The sequence below is a fragment of the Tenrec ecaudatus genome, chromosome 8 (genome assembly GCF_050624435.1).
Source record: "Tenrec ecaudatus isolate mTenEca1 chromosome 8, mTenEca1.hap1, whole genome shotgun sequence".
Classification (NCBI taxonomy): domain Eukaryota; kingdom Metazoa; phylum Chordata; class Mammalia; order Afrosoricida; family Tenrecidae; genus Tenrec; species Tenrec ecaudatus.
The window spans coordinates 14,926,722-14,951,630 of record NC_134537.1 but is presented as its reverse complement, the minus strand read 5'-3'; the positions used below and the strand labels follow the sequence as shown (position 1 = coordinate 14,951,630).

The 24,909-nt window shown below is 38.5% G+C and overlaps 1 protein-coding gene across 5 annotated transcripts in view; it reads right to left on the bottom strand.

Moving 5' to 3' along the window:
* The window catches only part of NAALADL2 (N-acetylated alpha-linked acidic dipeptidase like 2), a 1,559,949-nt gene that overhangs the window by 1,474,956 nt on the left and 60,084 nt on the right, over positions 1-24,909 (bottom strand). For all 5 annotated transcript variants that reach the window (XM_075556048.1, XM_075556051.1, XM_075556049.1 and 2 more), the window contains one exon: positions 18,085-18,185. The gene's annotated coding sequence lies outside the window, so the exon portion shown is untranslated. The remainder of the gene's footprint in view (positions 1-18,084; positions 18,186-24,909) is intronic.

The following is a 24,909-nucleotide window of genomic DNA, read 5'->3' as shown; positions in this document are numbered from 1 at the left end:
ATGTGAATCAATCATTTATGTATTCACCTCTGCCACTGGAATCTGATCTTCTCAATGCCATTATTGCTATTGTTGGTTGCCAAATGACCACCTGGAATTCCCTACTTCAAGTTTCCTAATTGATGAGAATCGGGTTGCATAGGGGTGGAGAACCTTTTTCTGCAACAGTCATTTAGATATGTTTAACATTATTCATGGACACGCCGGTCAAATCATTAATTAACTTATCCCTAAGTTTGATAGCTGAAACTGCTTCTCACTTTTTTTTCATGTAAATATTTTAATTGTGGCAAAATATACACAACAAAACATTCTCCAATTCAACAACTTCTATAATTCAGTGCCATTGACTATACTCTTCGTGTTGTACAATCATTATTGATGTCCTTTGCCAAACTATTTTACCACTATTAACATATACTAAATGCCCTCTAAGCAAATACTCTTCCACCTTCACCTATGGTAACCATAGGTCAAGTTGGGTTTCTCTTTTTCTTCTTCTTAGTAGTTTTCTTCATATAATATTCACATATCATACACTTCTACAGCTAATCACTTTTTTAAAGATATTTATCATCACAGTCAGTTCGAGAGCCCCTCCCCCTCTAACATTCTTGCTCCCAATTCGTCTCCCTCTCCCACTTCCCTGTGTCTAATAAACCATTGTTTCATTTATCATCTCTATGCATCTAATCCTTCTGTGCTTCATAAACTGGGAAACCTAATAGAAACAACAGAAACAAAAATAAAATGAAACAGAAAGAAGAAAATATTATAAAAATTAAAACAGTAAGGAAAAAAAGGCCACCGACAATATTTAAAAATCCAGAGAAGAAATTTCTGGCATGGAACAAGAGAAGAATTATTTCAGCCTGGAAAAAATCCAAGTTGGGTAAAGAGGGAGGCCAACTAACCAAGTATAGTATTAGATCATGGTTTGATACTCCCTACTGAGACGTGGTGGTAAATGGTATGGGTGAATTTTTGTACTTTACAAGGCCCATGGGCAGGGCATTCCCCACCCCTGGTTAACAGAAAGGGTGAGTGGGTCCTTTTGGAAATGTTCTCCTCATAGTCACTGATATCTTTAGACCCTTCCCAAATCTTGTCATTTGCATAATTTCATTTCTATCTTCATATCTCTTATTGTGACAGTTATGTTAGTTCTTAGAGTTCTCCGTGGCCATTCCAAAGAATGGTCAAACCAAGAGAGGAAAAATGTCACAGGAAGAATGGTTTGTATCAGAAATAGAAAAGTTGGAGAATGGAAGTCTAATTGACCTCTACCTCCTAAGAACCAGCCTTATGCAGATTTTGATCCATGATGTTGCCAAAGTCCTCCTATCTTTACTTCAAAAACTGATCTATAAGGGCACAGACTACACATCATTTTCTCTGTACTCATAGCAGTTAACAAAATATTTAAGACATAAACAATAAGTGGCTAGAAAGAAGGAGGATTATAAGAATAAGGAAGAAGATAGGAAGAAAGGAAAAAGACGATTTAACTTTCTTCTGTTATAAAACTGGTTAAATCACATGCGATGATTTTTTGTTTGTTTGTTTGTTTTGCTTTTTTTCCTTTCTGATCCATTTAGAGGAGCCCTGGTGGCTAAAGGTTCCACACTGGGCTGCAAACTACAAGGTCAAAAGTACAAAACCACCAACCACTCCTTGGGAGAAAGACTGGGCATCTCCTCCTGGAACAGGCTCAGCAACTCAGAGGGGCAGCTCTACTCAGGCATAGCGGGTCCCTACGAGTCATGATAGACTCGATAGCAGTGAAACTAAGCCATGTAAAGAGCAAATGCTTTGAAAATGATGAGGGCAAAAATGTACAGATGTGCTTTATACAATTGATGTATGTATGGATTGTGATAAGAGTTGTATGAGTCCCTGATAAAATGTTTAAAAATATATATTTGTTTATCCATAATGTAGATCCAATTTAAGTAAATATCATCCACATGCACACACAAAGAATACATGTTATGGCTTTGGTTAAGTTTTCCAGGTATGTTTGGAAATTTCTAAGTGAGAACGTTTTTCAGAATACGATCAATTACCTTTAAAACACATGCATTTTTCAAAACGTCTCTAAGGTCTCTCACTGGTGGTTTCAAAACTCAATTTTCTTTAAAAGTAAAAAAAGTCACAACTAGAACTGAAGGAAGACCTGAATCGATTTTAGTCTGGGTTCAGTCATTAATATTTCTCTGAACAAAGCACTTCAATAATCTGCACATCAATTCTTCAATGGAATGCGAAATGAGTGGATGGATTCTCTAATTCCACACTAGCCTAATAAAAGCTGATTATACCTAGTCTTATTTTGTCATAACAAAAGGCATTGTGAGGTGATCTAGAAATAACAAGAGCATTTATTTAAATGAAGAGATTAGTATAAATTCAGTTGAGTTTGAAAATGTTTGCACAGCTGAAGACCATGAACCTTCAAGATGTCAGAGACAAAGGTCACCCATTCTCTACGGACAAACTGCTTCTGGAAGTGTAAATGCACAGGGGTGTTGCTTTCAGAGTATACACCACCACCCCCACACACACACCCTATGGTAGGTGTCCCTCAAAGCAGTGCCTTCAGTTATTCTAAAATTATTTTCAGCAGTGTGGAATGTTTTAGCAGTGTTAATTCTCGAAGAAATACAACATTGCAACAGGTTGAAATTATAAATGGTTTGTTAAGAAATCATCTTGGGTTCCACAATAAAAACTCAAGGCATCTGGTTGTTCGCTTCGTAAAAGGTAGTCAGGTACTCTGAGCTAGTAAACAGGGGAAAAAAAGTTACTCATCATTGTATTGATTTTTTAACGTACCAAATTAGAATAGCATCAAGACCATAGAATTATCTTTATTGGCATAATTATATTTATTGGAAAAAGCACATGCATTTGAAAGAGAGGTTATGCATCTTGATAAAAGTGGTTTTTATCACTTAGCTACCGAGTGGAGTGATCACAAGGTTTAGGAAAATGAGCTGAAAGAAGATTCATATAAGCCTTGGTTTTGAGAAATATTCACAGAATTATACGACGCAACACTGTGGGATATGTGAGTAAATTTGGAGGATCAGTGTTAGAACAGAAAACAGTGTGAGAATGTTTCAGAAGACTCTTGTAGGACTCAAAGAATTCTTTAGAGGAAATGCCTATGTGAAATTAACAACTGCTACTAATTCGTTGGGATTGCAGCTAATATAAAAAACTGACACCAACTATTTAAAATGCACTGGATGCTAGGGAAGATGAGCAAGTGAGACAACTTCAAAAGGCACCTGTCTCAACATCCAACGCATAGCGATGATGATGCCAATAAATTATTCAGAGCTCCCTCGGTATCAAGCATGTACTACGAGTATGGAATGGGTGAGGATTTAAAATTGTCACATTAGTGAACTGCTTGAGTCTAAGAGGAAGTTTTGACTGGAAGCTTGTAAGATTTATATATTTTATTAAGATAGTTTCGTTCTTGATAGTCAGAGGCATTGAAGTGCATGAATCAGATGGCTTGCACTTATAAGACTAAGTAATTGAAATAATGTTTATATACATATCAAGTTTAGTGGGGGAAAACCACCAATATTAATGCAGGTTATGGTGAGCTGAAGTTTAAAAGGTACCCTCTGAGAATGATTCAAAATTGACAAAGCAATTCTATGTAGGAAACACCCTGTACTGCAAGTTTTGTAGGCGAACGTCCTGGTGGTTTTATATTTTAGAGTAATTATTTATTACTAAGTGCTCCTGCAAAAAGATTTACTTGTTGTCGTTGACAAGAGTTGTTGTTAGTGGCTAACTCACAGCAATCGTATGTGCAACAGAGTGAGACAGTCCAGTCCTCCATCCTCCTCACAATTGGGATGCTTGAGCCCATTGCTCTAGCTACCAAATCCACCTGAATAAGGGCCAGTCTCTTTTTCTTGATCTTGCTATTAATATTCAATCATTACAAGAGATAATACCGCTTTTCTTGAAGGAAGAAGTCCAAATTGCAACGAAAGTATTGGCGAAAGAAAGAGTAGAGATTAATAAAGTAGTAAATGAAATGTTTCAGCAAATATGACATTGTGCTGGAAGCACTCATTCACCTATGCCAAGAAATCTGGAGGACAGCTACCTGGGCAGCCAGCTAGAAGAAACCCTTATCTGCGACCATTCCAAAAACAGATGACCCAATAAAATGTGTAAACTAGCATGCAGTATCATGAACATCACATGCAAATAACATTTTGCTGACATTAATTTAAAATTGTATTTGATGTAAAAAACAGCAGTCTCAGCGTTACATTAAAAGGAAGCTGACAGAAATTCAAGATAGATTTAGACAAGGACTTAGAAAAAAAGAATATCAGATTGCTGAGATCATATTTGTCTGAGCTGAAAGCAGAAAACAGAAAAATGTTTACTTGTGTTTTACTGACTTCACAAGTTATTCCACTGGATGGATCAAAACCAACCTCAGATAACATTGGGAACAAATGAGAATCCCAAAACACGACTATGCTTGTGTAGAACCTGTACCAAGTCAAGAGTAAGTCATTCAAACAGAGTACGGGAATACTGCATGATTTAAAGTCAGGAAAGATGTGCACCAGGTCATATCCTTCAACTATACTTATCTGATCTGCAGGCTACACAATCATCCAAAAACTGGACTCTACACAGAAAAATGCAACATCAGGAATGGGGGAGGACACAATCATGGCCTGTTATATGCAGATGACACAAACTTGCTTATTGAAAGGACTCGAGGTGAATTGCTGATGAAGATCAAAGCCTTCAGTATGGATTACAACTCAATGTATCAGAACCCTAATCCCCCCAAGTGAACCAATAGGTAACATCATGATAAATAGAGAAAATATAAAAGTCAAGAATTTCAGTTTGGGCAGAATTATCTTTGAATAAATAAAGAGCCACTGAATCTTTTATATAGAAAAATAAATAATAAACCATTAAAAAAAGAATTTCAGTTGGTTTGGCTCTAGAATCAGTGCTCAAAGAAGCAGCATTCAAGAAATCAAAGTTCATTTTTATTAGGTAAGCGTGCTTCACAAGAGCGCCTTAAGGTGGGCAAGAGCAAGGTGCTCACCACAGAAGGCAGCCCTGGGAGAGGGGCCAGCCTGACCCACGCATTTGGGGCAAACCAAGAGGGGAGTACAATGGACTACTGATGGGATACAAGTCATGAAGTCCCCGAGGCCTCCCAATTCTAGACTTTTGACTTGGGGGGAAATACATGGCGCCCCATCTGAACTGTTAGGTAAGTACAGCCCAAGATTAAAAAAAAAAAAAAAAAGAAACGGAGACTGGACTGATGGATTATAGCATGTCCTTCTCTCTATTTAACAAGAGATATTCATCTGCTTTGTGTCAGAATCTCTAACAGGCTTCTAACTACTAGTTTTCTTCTTCTTCTTCTTCTTCTTCTTTCTCTCTCTCTCTCTCTCTCTCTCTCTCTCTCTCTCTCTCTCTCTCTCTTTTTCTCTCTGTGTGTTTATCTATAAAAGATAGGCAGAATAGGCAATCCTACGGAGACAGCAATAGGACTGATGGTTTCTGGGGAGGGAAAAAGGAGAGGGGGAGGAGAGTAATGATTCATTAATAATGAGTACAGGGGAATAATAAAGGTTGTAAAATGGTTAGCAAGGAGGGTGTAGCTTTTCTGGCCATGTCTGATCAATAGAATTATATCTAAGAGGAATTACTGAGAGGTGAATAAGGGGTAAACATGATAATGGAGCAGGAGAAAACAAAAAAGAAAAAGAGGAAAGAAAACAAAAAATATATTATGTAATATATATGTAAATACATAGGATATGTGTGTATATATATAAATTCAGATGCAACAGGAAGCAGATGAACTTTGGGCCTCTACTTAAATCTTAGAAGAGAGGTTTATTCCAATAATGTGGCATTGTATGTGATACTCACCTACTGACACATCCCTGAAGACAATAGATTTCATAAGCAAATGTGGTGAAGAAAGCTGATGATTTAGTGTCTGATATCTTAAAAGCTTGTAGTCAAACAAGGGCCCATCTAGCAGGGAAACAACAAAGCCCACAAGGCAGAAGCACAGCAGCCTGTGTGATCACGAGGTGTCGACAAGAAGGGGTATCAGAAGTTCAAAACCAAGCAACCAAATTGATGTGAAGGGATGGGGATGGAGTGGAGATTCACCTGAAAGATAATTAGACAATCCCTCTCAGAAGGGCCACATGGAAATGAGAGTGTGGTGTAGCACTGACGAACACATTACTATCATCTAGTTCTTTAATACTTCCTCCCTTTACTCTTATGGCTTTTATCTGTTTTTCCTCATTAATCATGTTAGACTTACGTATGTTCATTTGTATCATTAGGAGCATTTGGTACATGTAAGCCAAGACAGATAACCCTGCAGAAACAGTACCAAGAGTAATGGTTCCCTGAGGGAATGGAAAGAAAAGGGGGGGGGGAAGGGGGGAGCACTGGATAGCACTAATGGCTGTATGGCCCACTCCTGGGGAGCTCGCTACAGAATTGTACATAAATTGGATGATGTAAGATTCGGCAATAACAATGGTTCCTAGGGGTAGGGTGGGGGAAGGAGGGGATAAAGAGGAGCTAATGTCAAGGAGTTCAAGATGAAAGAACTTGTTTTGAAACTGCCCGTGGTAGCAATTGTCCAACACTTGATACGACTGAAGTATGGAATGTTGTGATTATCGGGAAGAGCTCCCAATAAAATGGTGATAATACAAAAAAGGAACATGAGAAGATCTTAAATAAGAAGCCCCTCAAGGTGTCATTTAACATTCTTTCGTTCATACTTTAAAATCCTTCTTATGATATAATCTAGTTTTATGTACCTCTTTTCTTGTTTTTATTTAATTATTAATTATATGAAATAACAGATTACCTTTTAGAATTAAAGAGAGAGAGAGAGAACTAAGGTGCACCTGACCCAAATCATGGTCTTTTCAATGATCTCATGTGCATGAAAAAGTAGGGCAATGAATAGGAAAACTGGAGAAGAATTGATGCAACTGAATTTTATTATTGGAGACCACTATTCAGCCATGGACTGCCGAAGAACAAACAAATCCGAGTTAGAGTAAGCACAGCAGAGTGATTCTCGGAAGTGAGGCTGGTGAGACATCCTCTTACATACTTGGAAAATGTTACCAGGAAAGACCAGTCCCTGAAAAAAGAACATTTTGCTTGGTTAAAGTAGAGAGTCAGGGGAAAAAAAGTTGACCCTTCACAGGACGGATTGATAAAGTGACTGCCACAGTGGGCCAAATTACAACTAAATGTTAACATAACAAACACTAAATGGCTAAGGGGGTGCACGATTGGGCAGTGTTTCTTTTGTTGTATGTAGTGTCTTGTAACTTGGAACTGACTACATGGTATGTGACAACAATAAAATTCTATTGATGTACTACATTTCATTTATCCAATCAATAGAATTTAATTGCAATGTAGTTTTCCTTTACATTTCCATGATAACCAATTGTTTGTTATTTTTTCATGTGTTTACTTTTGAATAAATATTTATTCTGATCCTTTACTTGTTTTTAACTGTTTTGAAGATTATTTTATTATTAAATTTCTTTATAATTAGAATATAAGTAGCTTACCAAGTATATTTGTACATTTTCTCTTGTCCTATGAGCTATTTTCTGTTCACTATCTGATAGCATTTGCAATAAGAGTTTTTAATTTTTATATGGTCACGTTGATCTATCTTTTTACTTGCTGCTTTGCTTTCCTGTCCTCTCTCAGAAACCACTTTTAGAGCACAAAATCATAAAGTGTTCTTCCTATATTTTTTCTAAGAATTTGTTATCTCTTTTATTTAGGCTCATACTCTATTTTGAGTTAATTACTTATGACTGGGATGACAGGGGGATACAAATTCTTCTATATGTCGCTATCCAGTTGGCCCAGTACTTTGTTGAAAAGACTATTCTTTCTTTATTGCATTATTTTCATTACCCTTGTAAATAGTCAATTTACCATGAATGCATGAGGTTAAGGATACAGAAGAAAAGATAAAAATATACCTGAAAATATTTCCAGTTTTCCATATTACCATGATCTAGTAAGAAAGAGCTAGCAACCATTAACAGGTTAAAGAAAGCTAGTCAACATTCAGATAATTGATATAACGAAATGCCAGCTCTATCAATATCAAAGGTAATAGTAAAATAGGACGGGAAGAACATTACAATCTTCGAGTTAAACGAGGGTTCCGTGAGTTTATAAACCAAGGAAAAGCCAGAGTTGAGTATATGACCAGGGAGTGTTTCCTGGTTAACCTTGTTTGAAGACATGGGAGCAGACTCCCAGGGTGGAGGGAGTTGACTTGACAGTAGAGGGAGCTAATGAGAGAACTAAGCAGTGTGGTAAGCACTTCTTTAGTCAGGTGGTTGTAGATCCAACCAAAGAAATTAATGAGGATGAAAACAAGCCACCCTGGCAAGGCAAATATGACCAACGTTTAAAGAATATTCTGAGATCATAAAAAAGTGAAGCTAAGGATTTAATATATGTATCACAGATATCAAATCGAGAAGAGTCTACTTTTCACTTACAGAGAGTTTTTTCCAAATACTACTCCCTTGATGAGCACTGATTTACGAATTTTTAAAAATTTATTTTATTAGGGGCTCTTACAGCTCTTATCAGAATCCGTATATATGTTGCCATCATCATTCTCAAAACATTTTCTTTCTATTTGAGCCCTTGGTATCAGCTCATTTCCCCCCTCTTTCCTCCAATCTCCCTCACATTTATAAATTATTACTTTTTTAATGTCTTACATTATCTGATTTATCCCTTCACCCACTTTTCTGTTGTCTGTCCCCCAAGGAGGGGGTTATATGTAGATCATTGTGATCGATTACTCCTTCCTCCCCCACCTTCCCCTTCCCCTCCTGGTATCTCTACTCTCATTATTGGTCCTGAGGGGTTTATCTGTCCTGGATTCCCTGTGTTTCCGGCTCTTATCTGTACCAGTGTAAATGTTCTAGTCTAGCCGGAATTGTTGTTTTTTTAAAGTATAGTTTTATTTTTAAACTGTTTATAATTCATGTATCATAAAATCATTTCAGTAATATTAAAAAGAGTTGTACAATAATTTTAAAACATTTTTTCTTTTTTTTGCTTTTTAATCATTTTATTAGGGGCTCATACAACTCTTACCACAATGCATACATACAGCAATTGTGTAAAGCACATTTGTACATTCATTGCCCTCATCATTCTCATTTTTCCCCTTCCTTCCCCACTTCCCCCTCCCTGATGAATCCTTGATAATTTACAGATTATTATTTTGTCATATCTTGCCATGTCCGATGTCTCCCTTCACCCACTTTTTTGTTGCCCCCCCCTCTCCAGGGAGGAGGTCACATGTAGATCCCTTTCCTACACACCCTCCCTCTATCCTCCCAGTATAGCCACTCACACCACTGGTCTTGAAGGGATCATCCCCCCTGGACTCCCTGAATATCCAGTTCCTATCTGTACCAGTGTGCATCCTCTGGTCTAGTCAGACTTGCAATGCAGAACTGGGACTCTGATAGTGGGGGGGAGTGGGGCGCATTTAGGAACTAGAGGAAAGTTGTATTTTTCATCATTGCTAAATCGCACCCTGACTGGCTCATCTCCTTCTGAGACTCTTTTGTAAGGGGATCTCTAGTGGCCTACAAATGGGATTTAGGTCTCCATTCTCCAATCCCCCACCCCATTCACTATAAGATTTTTTGTTCTGATAATGCCTGATACCTGATCCCTTCAACACCTAGTGATCGCACAGGCTGGTGTGCTTCTTCCATGTGGGCTTTGTTGCTTTTGAGCTAGATGGCCGTTTGTTTACCTTCAAGCTTTAAAGACCTCAGATACTATATCATTGATAGCCAGGCACCATCAGATTTCTTTGCCATATTTGTTTATGCACCCATTTGTCTTCAGCGATCATATCAGGGAGGGAAGCACACAATGGTATGACTTTTTTATTCTTTGATGCCTGATACCTGATCCCTTCAAAACCTTGTGATCTCACAGGCTGGTGTACTTCTCCCATGTGGGCTTTGTTGCTTCTGAGTTAGATGGTTGCTTGTTTATCTTCAAGCCTTTAAGATCCCAGATGCTATATCTTTTGGTAGCTGGGCACCATCAGCTTTCTTCACCACATTTGCTTATGTACCCGCTTTGTCTTCAGCTGTATTTGTATTCTTGCATTGAAGGAGCACTTGAGTGAAGGCCCAATGTCCTTCTGCTACCTTAATACCAAACCTATAAATATATACACATAGATCTATTTCCCTATCCTCATATATAAATATATTTTCAAATGTACATGCCTTTATCTAGACCTCTATAAATGCCTTTGCCTCCTAACTCTTTCCTCTATTTCCTTTGATTTCCTCCTGTCCTGTTATCATGCTCAGTCCCCACCTGGGTTTCAGCAATTCTTCTTGATTACATAACCTTTGATCACACCCTACCAGACCTACCACACCCTCCTCACCACTGATATGAATCACTTGTTCCCTTGTCCCTGAGTTTAACAACAATACCTTTCCCTTCACCTCCCCCTCTCCCATGTCCCTGGAACTGTCTGTCCCTTTGTTTTCTGCTCCAGACTGTTTGTCCAGCCTGTCGTATTTAGACAGACCTGCAGAGATAATAACATGCACAAAAACAAGACAGAGAAAAACAAGCAACAAGAACAACAACAAATCAATGACCAAAAAAAACCACACACAACAAGAAAGAAAAGTTTATAATTAGTTTAAGGATTGTTTGTTGGCTCTTAGGAGTGTTTTCCAGTCCAGTCTTTTGGAGCAGCACACCCTGATCCCAAAGCCCACCTTCAGCATTCCCTGAGGACCTCGCTGCTCTGTTCCCTTGCTGTTCTGTTGCACCCCCATAGTGTTTTGCCTCGGTGTGGCAGAATCAGATCGGGCATAGTTCCTACACTGTGTCCCCTTTAGGGCTATGGGTCAGTGAGGGATGTCATATCTCATAGTGGGGCCAGCCATGTGGTCCTCTCTGTGGACTGACTGCTCTAATTGGGAACATCATCCTCACGGCCGGGTGGACCAGGATGTGCTCCAGTCTCTCCTCCTCCCCCTTCATCTGCTCCCATGTACTCCAATCAGCTATGTCCCACTCCCGGAGCTACAGATTCAATGCGGTCCTTTGAAATAAATTCTTCTGGGGGGAGGGGCAGATGTCCATGTCATAGTTAGGTATTGGGCCAGCCCCCCAGACCTCTCCACTGGTTCGCTACTCCACACCAACATGTTGGTCTAGCTGAATTTGTAAAGTAGAAAAGGGATCATGATAATTGGGGGGGAGGGAGGCATTAAGGAACTACAAGAAAGTTGTATGTTTCATCAGTGCTACACTGCACCCTGACTGTCTTGTCTCCACCACACCACCCTTCTGTAAGGGGATGTCCAGTTGCCAACAGATGGACTTCTCAGCTAGATGGCCATGAGTTTATCTTCAAGCCCTTAAGACCCGAGATGATATATCTTTTGATAGCTGGGCACCAACTGATTTATGATTTTTGAAGGATTCATCGAACCCCCTGATACGGAGTTCATTCTGACTCACAGTGACCCTATAGAGTGAAATAGAACTTCCCTGGTGGGTTTCTGAGATTATAAATCTTGAATGGAGAAGAAAGCATCCAGAGCAGTTGGTGGCTTTATATTGCGGACCTTGAAGGTAGCTCAATGCCTAACCCACTATGAGACCAGGGCACCCGTTTGTAGAGGCGTAGGCGTCCCATTCAAAGCTTCCACAAGTAAGAGAAAAGCACATCCTGAGTATTTGCTAATATCTCAGGCACTCTCACAGTTGATTTACATATCTTGTCTCATCTAATTCTCAGGAGTATCATCAAAGGTTAATCCTATCATTTTCACATTAACGGTAACAAAATTGAGATTGAAAAAAGATCATTATTTTGTCTGAGTTTCACAGCTGAAAAACACCTGAGTCTAGATTTTAAAACAGATCAGATGGCTCCAAATTACTAGGGTAAGTCAACAAATGTTGCTGAAAAATCATCAAAACTGTAATGGAGAGTCTTATAATTCTTTTGTGATTAAGAGTGAATGCATTATAAAACTCCAAAGGAAAGGAGATGTCTTTAACTATATAATGCGTTAGTAAAGTATGTCCCTTTCCTTTTAAAGTTTATAATTTAAGGATTACTCAAAACGGGCTCTAGTTCCTGCATGCATGTGATTATTTCAAACAAAATGTGTTTACACTGATGGCTGCAATCTTTGGATGATCGTGGACAAATTCTCTCTACATATTCAACTGATGTGCTGAGCACATCATCTGAGAAGCCAGGCTACATACAGAAGAGTGAAGAATCAGGATTGGAGCAAGAATCATTAACAATGTGAGAAATACAGATGGCACCACCTTGCTTGCTGGAGGTGAAGAGGTCTTGAAGCTTATTGCCAAGACCAAAGACAATGGTCTTCAGTGTGTATTATAATTCAACATAAAACAAAAATCCTCACAACTGGACTGATAAGAAACATTATGATATACCAAATAAACATTATGATATACCAAAACTCACCGTCAAATCAATTCTGAGTCATGCCCACCCTCTATCGGGCTTCCACAGGTGTAACTCTTTATAGAGCAAACAGCCTCATTTTTCACCCTCAGAGAAGAAGGGGGTTTGAAGAGCCAACCTTTTTGGTTAGCAGTCCAAAATTTACTCAACAGCATCACCAAGGCTCTATATTTTGAAGAATTTGGTAAAATTTTAAATTATATGTTAAATATATTTTACATCACATTTATTTTCTGATACTGTGTGGTTTGAACAAAAAATTAAATCCACTGTCATTGAGCCAAATCTGACCCAGTAAAGGAGAGTGTGTTATGGCCTTATGAAACAGAGTAGAATGGTCCCATAAATTTTCCAGGCAGGAGAAAGATGGGAGACTCTCTGCTCCTGCAAAGACAGCGAGGGAGCAGTTCCAATCTGTCCTATAATTCACTATGTGTTGGACTCCACTCGATGGCAGGGGGTTGTTTGTGTGTTGTTGGTTAATCTTTATGGAAGCAGATGGCCTTACCTCTCTCTCACGAAGTGCTGGCGATTTTGAATCCCTAACCTTTCAGTTAGCAACCTAATGCTTAACCATTGGGATACTGGCGCTCCAAGGAACATGAGTAACTATAAACATAATTTTTAATGTATGTACCGTGATAGTTTAAATGGTAATATGAATAGACGAGGTAGTTACATATCTTTATGATACATCTGAAGGCTATTGTATTTGGAATGCATGACATTTCAAAAGCACTGTCAGTGGCTGTCACTAGGGGAAGCCTTGTTATCCAGAGGCTAAATTAAAATTACTGTAAATCTTACAACAAGCATATCAGAAACCACAACCCCCAACTCTACCTAAATATCTCACCTTCTAAATCAGCCTCAAGTTCCTAAAGCAATAATTAATATTGATAAAGTATAATGGGAACTGGATATTTTAAATTATATAATAAAGGACCACAAAGTTTGTGTTTACACATGTAAAATGGAAAATTTTTAAAGATATATTTTATTTTAAATAGTCAATCATTAAAGGACATAGCAGAGTTTTTTTATTGGGGTTTTTTCTTTATTTTTTTCTTTTATGGTGCAGAAAAATACATTAGCTATGCAATTCCCCATTGTATTTTTCTTGAATAAATATAGCCATGAGTTTTCATTAATTTGGGAATTTTTTTTCTTTTCTCTACTTTCATTAAAATAGCAGTACTCGTGGATAACAGTTATAGACTATTACTTGCAACAATTATTTTGAAAAAGTATTCACCTGTTCTATGAAGTTTACAATCCAAAAATACTAACTTTCACTTACTGGCTTGCAAGTTTTCATCCTTCCCAAGGTATTGTATGTGTGAGCACTCTGCTCTAGGGCACTTTCAGAATTGTTCCAGGGAACAGCAGTAGCTGAGCTGCAGCATGCAAATCCCTGCCTTGGAAGCACCTTTTTTTAAACTGTTGTCACAGTTATTAGCTCCGGGGTCCTGAGGACACCGTGGTTAAGTATTCAGCTGCTAACTAAAGGACGATGGTGAAACCTGCAAGTCATTACACAAGAGGCAAACAAAAACCCAACCCACTGCCATGCGTCAGTCACAACTCACAATGACCCTTGTTTTCTAAGAATATAAATCTTTTCAGAAACAGATACATTAAACCTGTTCCTTCCCCATGACTGGCGAACAGTCCAATACTCACCAGCAGTGAAAGAGGTGGCAATGTGCTTTTCATAAAACTTTACAATCTTGGAAATCCTGTGGGGTAGTTCACACACATGCGCGCGCGCGCACACACACAGAAGTTCTTAGCAAGCCAATTAATCCATTTAGGCAGCAACTTAATGCAAATCATTGTCCTTTACTTTCACGCACAAGATGTTAGGTGATTATAAGAGGCCAATCTCTAATGTCTATCTACAGCACATGACTTCTGTGCATTGTTCTCAGTATCTGAAAATGTTGCGATGCTATCGCGAAGGTTTTCAGTTGCTCGCCTCTTTGAACTGTTCATTCTTTGCAGTCTGTTCTTAGTCTGGAAGCTCTGCTGAAAACTCTTCACTTTGGGTGACTCTGCTAGTGTATCAAAGTGACATCACTTGCACTATCACAACCACGCATAAGCCACCACAGGACAACAAACTGACAGACCAGTGTTAGAAAACCTAGTTAGAAAAAAAAAAAAAAAGAACACGCTTAAAGTGGGTATCTCAAATAGAAAGAACTAAAGAAAAGACTCCAGTTTTTGAGTTTACATACTGAAAGATTCTACGGGAAAATATTGAATGAGGCAGGAAGAAGGTGGAAAGAATACACAAAATGAGTGTGCCAAAAGGAACGAGTTGCCATTACACCTTTTCAAGAGGTAGCTTATGTGCGCAAGAATCAATGGTACTGAAGGAAGAAGTCCAACCTGCAGTAAAAGGATTAGTCAGAAACACGGCTCCAGGATTTGATGGCATGTCAACTGAAATAGTTCAACAAGCTGATGAAGCACTGGAAGCACCCATTCATTTACACCAGGAAGTCTGGAAGACAACTACTTGGTCAACTGACTGCAAGAGATCCATATCTGTACCCCTGTCAAAAAAAAAAAAGATGACCTAACAGAATGCTCAAACTTTAGGTCAATGTCACTGATACCACAAGCTTGGAAACATTTTCTAATGACCATCCATGTACAGTGGCAGCAGTAAACTGCCATCTGTTCAGACTGATTCAGAAGAAGACATGGAACAAAGGTGATGTCAGGTGGATATTGACTGAATGCAGAGAATAACAGAAAAGTGTTTACTTGTGTTTTATTTACTATGCAAAGGCATTTGTGTGGATTATCACAAAGTAGGCACAGCCATGAGACGAAGAGGAATTCTAGGATATTTAAATGCGGACCAAAATGAGGCTCACTACTCTGTTTACAGCCATAGCCTCAGAAATCCACAGGGGCTAAGTCTTAAATATGGATTACAACTCAGTGTAAAGAAAACTGAAGTCCTTACAACTGAATTACTGTGTAAAACATTATGTTCAATGGAGAAAAGATTGATCTGTTCTAAAGTGTTCCTGTGAGTCAGAATTGACTCAATGGCAGTGAGCTTGTTTTGTTTTGTTTGACATTTTGTCATGTGGAACTTGTACATGGATCAAGAGGCAGTTGTGCATCTAGAACAAAGGAGCACTGCACACTTTAAAATCAGGAAAGTGTGCGTGCAAGAGGGTTTTATTCCTTTGCCATATACTTACGTATGATGAGCAAACCATGTACACTGAGCAAATCCTCCGAGAAACTGGTCCACATAGAGAGGAATACAGCACACCATGGTGGCTAACTTGCTACTATGATTCTACATATTTTACTTCATACTTCACATTTCAGGAAGTTCACCCATGGTAAAGAAGTTTCATTAGAATCGCCAGGCCATTCGCAAACTAGAAAGGAAGGCCTGGTGAGCCACTTCTAAAAAGTTAGCTAAAGAAGCTTCTGTGAATCACAGCAGAATCCTATCTGACATCATCATGTAAAAACTGAAAAGCCAAATGCTCTGACCCTGGTAGATTCAGACTCATGGAGACTCGAGTATGGTTCGAGACGGGACATCGTTATGGGAGCCCACACACACCTCCAGAGCAGCTGAAAGATTTGAACCACCTGCCTTGTGGTTGGCTGTCCAATGCTTACCAGGCAGAGCCACCATGTGGTACTACAAACATACTTCATGGGTTTGAAAGTACCCAAAATGCATAAGGTCTACAACAATGACATTGAGCATCCCAGTGAGGGGAGGTGGCAGAAAAGTGGGTCATATATTCCTATTTTTTATATGGAGTGACCGTGAGTTACCAAGTAACAATAGCTCAAAAGGCCCATGATTTGTGAGCCTTTCATAGCCCCGTAGGCAATCATTTATCATTTCTTCAGTATCTCCCCAATACTGCCCATTTAAAACATTTAGGTTTTGGAAATTCCCATTTAAAACCAATGTTCATTTTGATAATTAATTCATGAAATCACTTCAGCCACTATAAACAAAGTTTCCAATGATCAGGAAGGCGGGAGGGGAGAAGGCAATTTCTAGTCAAACTGGGTGGTAATTGTTTTTAAGAATCTCCTCATTTCCAGTTATGTATTTACTATAATTAAAAACTGAGTTTAACATGTAGCAATTGTAGTCTGCAACAAGCTTTACATAGCACACAAAATATTTTCAGAAGGTTTGTCATCTCTGAATATTTTTTATACTCACACAAACAGTTGCAAAGTTTGAAAATTAACAGACCATTTGAAAATGTTTTGAGACATTATGAAGAGATTATAAAACACTTGAGCCAAGGTCAAATGGACTATAGTTTGTGAATAAAACTAAAGAGAAAGACTGAAATTGGAAGAGAAAAAAAATACCACAGGTCAAATCAAAAAGAAGTATCAATTGAACACATCAGCACAACACCGAAAGCGTACATCCTCACTGACCAGTATGCTCATTTTATCCAAATAAAGACGAGTCCTCTACTTTTAGCCTTTGGCCAACCAGTAAACAATAAAAAGGCAACATATTTGAGAAAATCAACTTACACCTTAACTACCTTGTATCAGGTCTTCGACAAGTAGTGATACTTTCTCACAAGAATTTCCTTAACTGTCATATGTAGAAAGTGTTGCGTGTAGAAACTAATACCATTTTAAAATCATGATGAGTGTAAAACTGAGTAAAAGTGCATTAAAATTGTAATGTTCTCTTTCAAGATGTGTTAAGACAACATCTATTTTATCCTCCTCTCTTCTCTCCTGTGGCATGGATCCCTTCTGTCTCTCAACCACCCTTTCCTCTGGCCATCTCCTAGAATAAATTATTTAAAGTCTCAATTTTTATTTCAGTATTCCTGCACCTACTATCATGAAATCTATGGGTGTTTAAGGGACAGATGCATAGATTATTGAAGTAGATATACGAAAGCACCGGGGTCACAATCTAAACTTCTTCCTATTTCTTAGCCCTAATGAGAAAATATCATTTATGAAATATTCTGTCTTTCTTGACAAATTTAAGCTGACGCCTTGATTTTATAATACATGTAATCAAGTATATTTTAAGAGCAATATCCAAAGCACACTGTAAATGACTAGTAGACAGTGGCTATAGCTATATAACCTTCTTTGGTTGGCATTTAATTAAATGGAATATACCTTTAGGTTTTGATAAATGCTTTCTACCAACAAAGCATGCAATTGCTTTACCTTCTTTGAGATTTAATGACACATTAAAGATATAAAAGTGTATGTGCACACATAAACACACACAGTTTGGCTTCAAAAGGTTCATGAAAAAGAAATTCATTATCTTCCAATTTCATTTTACAGAAACTTTTTGAAGCCCCCTGTATGTGCATTTGTGTCCTACAAGTTCATAGACACACGTAGAGATACATGTACAGCCACACCCCTCCCCCCACACACATGTATACACACACATAAAAACATACCTTGCATAGACAGAAAGATGGTGAGACTTAGGCTTGCTTACTGCAGACATGTCATGAGGAAAGGCCCATTGGTAGAATGAACATCGTGTGCAGCAGAGAATCTGTGAAAATGAGGGAGACCTCAATGACACAGACTGACAATAGCCACAACAACAGACTCGAAACACCAATGAAGATGACACGGGATCAGCAACATTTTGATCTGCTTTTCTCCTTTGTCAGGTGGCAACTAATGTCATATTATATATAGAAATACTAACAAGCTTAGAAGGCAAAGCCACCAGGCCCACACATTTTTACATCCCATAGTTTGTACAGTGTCTGTCATACAGCAAGCATTCACCGATTTATTTTAACATAAATGCAACCGTAGCAAGATGGAAAGAAGGCCTGATGGCACAATGATTAAGCACTTGTCTGCTAATAAAATATTTTTTGGTGGTTCAAGTCCACCAGCAGCTCCGTGAGATCAAAGATCTGGCAGCATGCTACCCTGAAAGATGATAGACGAGGAAATCACACTGGGAAATTCTCCTCTGTCCCACAGGGTTATGTTGAGCCATGGGGCATAACAACAACAGCAATATGCCAAGATGGAAGGATTCCCCAGAGAAAATGGTGAACGGAAATACAGGAAGATGGAAGGCATTTCTAAGCAATTTAAAGATGCTAAGCTGGGGAAGGAAAATATTATAAAAAGCAAAGCTACAAATGGCACATATTTCATCAACTCTCCATTTACAACAATTACCATGTAAATACTATTGATTTTCAAATAACTCCCCTAGGTTAACTCGATTCTGGCTTTTAGTCGTGACAAAAATTACTCCCATAAAATGTACTTTCTCGTCCCTCATTAACTACTGTATACTATTTTTTTAAGTCAAAAGTCTCATCTTTACTAGGCTTGAAAACTTTTCACCTATAAATGGAAATCTGTGGACCTAATTTTCAAACTCTCAAACCTCATGATTACATTCAGTGTTTTTAAAGAAATCGTAATGTTAACTTTGTTCATTAAAATTTGTGAATCAGCAGCCTGAGGGAATTTTCACTAGAATATACGTTAAATCCAGTAAGGCATTATTTAGAGAATCTATATAATTGCCATTCATCACAATTTGAAGGTATAGCTGCTTCTTTTTATATTGATTCATAAACATGAAATTATGAGAAAAACATTTTCACTTCCAAGAGCTCTAATAGTGAATCCCAAACATATGGATGGATGTCAACTTGATTCGCCCAAGGAGAAGATAGCTCGTCCTGCCACTCATCTGTGGCAGTTTGCTGCTCTGTGGTGGCTTATGGATTGTACAATGCTCGGAGGCCACTAGTATTCCAAACTCTATAAATGGCACTTATGGTGGACAGACACATTTCAGCAGAACTTCAATACTAACACAGACTATAAACAAGGACCTAGAACCAACTTCTGAAAAAAACTAGCCAGCGAAAAGGTTTTGAATAGCAGTGGAACCTTGTTGGATAACATGCCACCAATTTAGCATTTCAAGTTTGAAAAGCACCCACAATTAGAGCCTGAGGAAGTGCTGTCTTCTCAAAGTAGAGTTGTCCTTAATGAAATAGATCGAGTACAACTTTGGCTAATGTGGGAAGGTTTAAAAGAAGAGCAGCTGTAAACAATAGTAGTCCAAATGCAGAGCGTTCCTATTGTTGTTGTTAGGTGCCACTGCGTTGGTTCTGGCTCATAGTGATCAGTACAACAGAACAAAACACTGCCCTATCCTGTGTCCCCTCGAAATTGCTCTTATGTTTGAGTCCATTGTTGCACCTGTTATGCCAATTCATCTTGTCATGGGGGTGGTCTTCTTTTTCACCGCCCCTCTCTCTACTTTGCCAAGCATCATGGCTTTTACTAGGAACTGGTCTCTGCTGACAATATGTCCAAAATACGAGAAGTCTTGCCACCCTTCCTGCTAAGGAGCATTCCAGCTGTGCTTCTAACAAGACCGATTTGTTTGTTCTTTTGGCAGTCCATGGTACTTTGTGAGCACTGACATTCAAATGTCTAACTTCACATGTGTATGGGATGATTGAAAATACCCTGGCTTGGGTCACTTACACCTTAGTCCAGATAGACTTGTAAATTAAGGACAATGAGAAGTCATTACAAACAAGATAGAATGCATAAAGATGGGTATCAGAGGGGTTGGTGTCCTGAAATGGATGGAGATTAGCCATTGTTAATCAGTTAATATGGTTTATTATGCCAGGAATGACAAAATAAAGGGCAATGGTATCATATTCATTTTGAAAAGCGCATTTTAATATCTATCCTGAACCACAACACTGCCAGTGATAAAATAATACCCATACACGTATAATGAAGACAATATACAAATAGTAATCAACTTTATCCACCAACACTAATACCAAAGATAAACTGAATATATTTATCAATGTCTTCAGTCTGATATTAATCAAACACACAATCAAGCTGTAGTACTAATTATTGGTGATTGCAATGTGTGCATTGGCAATAAAGACAAAGGATCTGTAGTTGGAAAATAGAACCTTGATAATAGACGTGATACCAGAGATGCCACACAAGAATTTTGCAAGTATAGTGCAAAGACTATTGAACTTTGGGATCCCAGTGGTTATGTGTTGAGCTGCTAACTGCAAGGTCAGTAGTTCAAAACCACCAGCCACTCCTCAGGAAAAAGCAAGACATTCTCCTTCTGTAAAGAGTTACAGTCTCAGAAACTCACAGGGGACAGTTGTCCATGGCCTCTACTTGGTTTACTATGAGTCAGAATCAACTCAATGGCAGTGACTCTTTAGTTCAATGGCTCATTCAGGTCAGATGCCTTTTCCAAAAATAGTAACTATACAAGTAGACTTCATAAAATGGGATACAGGATTCAAAATGACAATATCTGTAGGAAGAAATGATGAAGATAATCTGTACCATGAGTCAGAGCAATACCAGAGGTTAACTGAGGAGCAGACCATCAATTGCTCATGTGTAACTTCAAGTTGAAGTTGAAGAAAGTTAAAACAATTCCACAAGAGCCAAAGAGCAACCTTGAGTATATCTCTCCTGAATGGAGAGACTCTCTGAAGCACAGGTTTGATGGAATGAAGAGTAAAGGTGGAGGACAAGGCAGATAGTGGATTGATACCAAAGCTATCGTTCGTGAAGAAAGTAAAAGGTCATCAAAAACACAAGGTAAGGCAGAGCGAGTAGGAAAGATTCCGAGGCTTCCTGCAGCTCACAGAGTAGCTAAAACAAATGAAAAAACTGGTGAAATACAGAGAGCTAAGCAGAAGATTTCGAAGGGGAGCACAAAAATCAAAGTATTATAAAGAAATATGCAAAAATCTGGGTTTGGAAACCAAAAGAAAAGAACACGTTTGTTCCAGATTTCTCAAGTTGAAAGGACTGAAGTAGAAAGTCAAGCCGCACTGAAGAATTATATGGTCAAAAGACTGAACGAAGCAGGAATCACCCAAGGATGATCAAAGGCTTATAGAAAGTCGCTGTACCAACAGGAATTGGTTGACATCCATCCCTTTCAGAAAGTAGTGCTTGATCAAGAACTAATGGTTCCGAAGGAAAAGTCCAAGCCAAACCGAATGAATTGACAAAAAACAAGGCTGTGGGAATTGAGAGAATACCAATGAAGATATTTCAACAAATGGAGGCAGTCCGGGTGCACTCATTCATCTATGGCAAAAAATTTGGGAGACAGAACCTGGTCAACTGACTGTAAGAGAACCATTTTATGTGTCCATTCCCAAAAAAGGTGATTCAAGATAATGTGGGAATTATTAAATAATATTGTCAATATAGCACACAAGTAAAAATTTGCTGAAGACCACTCAAAACTAATGGCAACAGTACATCAACAGGGAACTGCCAAAAATTCAAGCTGGATTCAGAAGTGGATGTGGAGCAAGGATTATGGCTGCTGATGTTATACACATCTGAACTGACAATAGAGAATTTGGGAAATACGTTTACCTGTGTTTCATTAAATTCACATATGCATTTGACTGTGTAAATCATAAATTTTAGATACCATTTGTAGGAGCAGGAATTCAACAACACTTAATTGTGCTCATGTTGAACCTATACTTAGACCCAGGAGTCAGTCATTGAAACAGAACAAGGGGTTACTACAAGGTTCACACTGAGCAAAGGTGAACACGAAATTTGTTATCTTATCACCCAGTTTATTCAATCTGTATGCTGAACCAAGAGTCTGGTCTATATAAATAAGAACTCGGCATCAGGTTTGGAAGGATATGCATCAACTACCAACAATGTATAGATGAAAACATGTTGCTCAAAGTGAAGAAGACGGGAAGCACTCACTGGTGGAGAGCAAAGACCATGTAGCCTCTGCCTGGGGACCCAGGGCCAGACTATCAGGGAACACTGCCACAGTCCACAAAGAAAATGTTCTACATTTTACTTTGTTGAATAGCAACTGGGTGCAAGTTGTGAGAGGTCATCTGTATGTGGTGAAACTACTGATCTATGCCCATCTAGAGAAAATGAGAAAACAAAAGATGCATAGAATCAATTAGTCCAAAGGGCTGATACATATAACTGAACCCTCCATGACACTGAGACCAAAAGAACTAGATGATGCCTGTCCACTGCTATCAACCTCTCTCAGAGAGATCATAGTAGAAGGGCCTGCATAGAGCGACAGAAGCACTGTAGAACAAAACTCAGACCAAAGTAAATACCAGGCTCACTGATTGGATAGAGACGAGTAGAAGCGTGAACAGCCATGTCAAAAGCACTGGCTTTGCCCAGAGATGAAGTTCAGAAGGCAATTTGGGTGGGGAAGGAAGAAAAATGGAAAAGGGAACCGCAGGGAGGAAGTGGGATGAATACTATCACCTAGTTGGGATTGCAATCAATGGCATGAAACAAAATGTGTATGGACTATTGAAGATAAAACTGATTTCCTCTGTAAACTTTCATCCAAATCACAATAAAAAATAGTTTAAAAAAAAAACTACAACTCTGAGTGTGGATTAAACCTCACCACAAAGAAAACAAAGAGCCTCATAATTGGACCAATAAGCAGCAGCGTGATAAACAGGGAAAACACTGAAATTGTCAAGATTGTCATTTTACTTGTATCTACAATGAATACCCATAGGAGCAGGAATTGAGAAATCAAGTGAAGCACCGCCCTGAGGAAAATCAACCACATAAAAGAACATGAAAGTGTTAAAAAGCAAAAATATCATTTTGAGGACTAAAGTACATCGGAACCAAGCCCTGTTCTTTTAAATCACTTCATAAGCAAGTGGAAGCTGTACCGGGAATAAGGAAGCCTAAAGAATTGATGCCTTTGAATTATGATGGGTTGGAGAAACTGGAAAGGACAGAGGACTGCCAGGAGAGCAAGCAAACCTGTTTGGGAGGAAGTACAGCCAGCACACTCCTTAGAAGCAATGGGGTGGACGTTATTCCCAAACCTTGGACAGGTAATCAGCAGGGACCAGTGCCAAGAGAAAGACGTGGTACGTGGTAAATGAGAGGGTCAGTACAAAAGAGGATGGTCCCCAAGAACCGTGACAGTAGCTGCAACAATGGGACCAAGAATAGCAAAGATTACTTTGGATGGTGCGGGATTCAGTTGTACTTAAGATCACTAGAGGAGGGAAGTGACGGAACAGTACCTAACAACAATGCTGTTCTTTACTAACTTCCTTCTCTCATCTCTTCTACTAAAAGGGAAAAAATAAACAAATAGAACTTTTTCAAATTTTGGATGATTCTAATCTAAAGCAACTGTATAGGACAATATAGAACTCCTCCCTGAAGCTTCCAGTACTCTAAATATCTATGGTTCAGCCTAGCTCATTTCCTTCCCACAAAGCAAGTGGTGCATTCAAACTTCTAAACTTGTGGTTAGCAGCTTAATTCGAGCCACTAGGGATCCTTGTTAGGTAAGGCGATCTCTTAATTATAAACTTAGCTTATAATAGCCTTAAAAAAGTCTAGGCACATTGTATGGTTTTTCAGTAAGAATAGTTGGCAGTAAGAATAATAGGCAAGTAAACAGAATACCAGTAATCATGAAAGGGAAAGGACCCAAAATTTCCCACTTTAAAACACCACTGGCAAACATAATCAGAGAAGAAAAAATTCATTAAGATGGTTAAGTGACTCCTATAAATTAGCAAGACAGAAGCAACACACTGAAACGTCAGTGTGGAGAGTCATGGAATTTGTTAAGCAAAGTTTTTGTTTTTCTTACATTAAATCATATATCTTTGCAATAGAAGTACTAAAATTTTTAATTAATAAATCATTTTCTTGGGGGTTCATACACCTCTTATAACAATCCATACATCAATTGTATCAAATACAAGTGTACATATGTTGTCATCATCATTTTAAAAATATTTTCTTTCTGCTTGAGCCCTTTGTATTAGCTCCCCTTTTTACCCTCCCTCTACCACCTTCCCATTCTCAGACCCCTAATAAATTGTTAATATGTTCTTATCTTATACATCCGCTGTCCCCTTTGCCCATGTTTCTGTTGTTTGACCCCCCTTGGGGTGAGGGGTGTATGTTATATGTTGATCATTGTAGTGAGTTTCCCCTTAGAAATATTCAAAATTTAATAATCCTTAATAGCTTTCTACATCTTTTCATTTGATTTGGGGAGGGGCAGTGTGGAGGATGAACAGAAGGAGATAAGTCACATTCACTAATCTCCAAATCATCCTCTAATGATGGTCTTTGTTTTACAAATCTGGAAATTCAGGTGTGAGATGATTAAGAAAAAGGAAAAACCACATTGCTCACTAGTGGTAGGGTCAGGA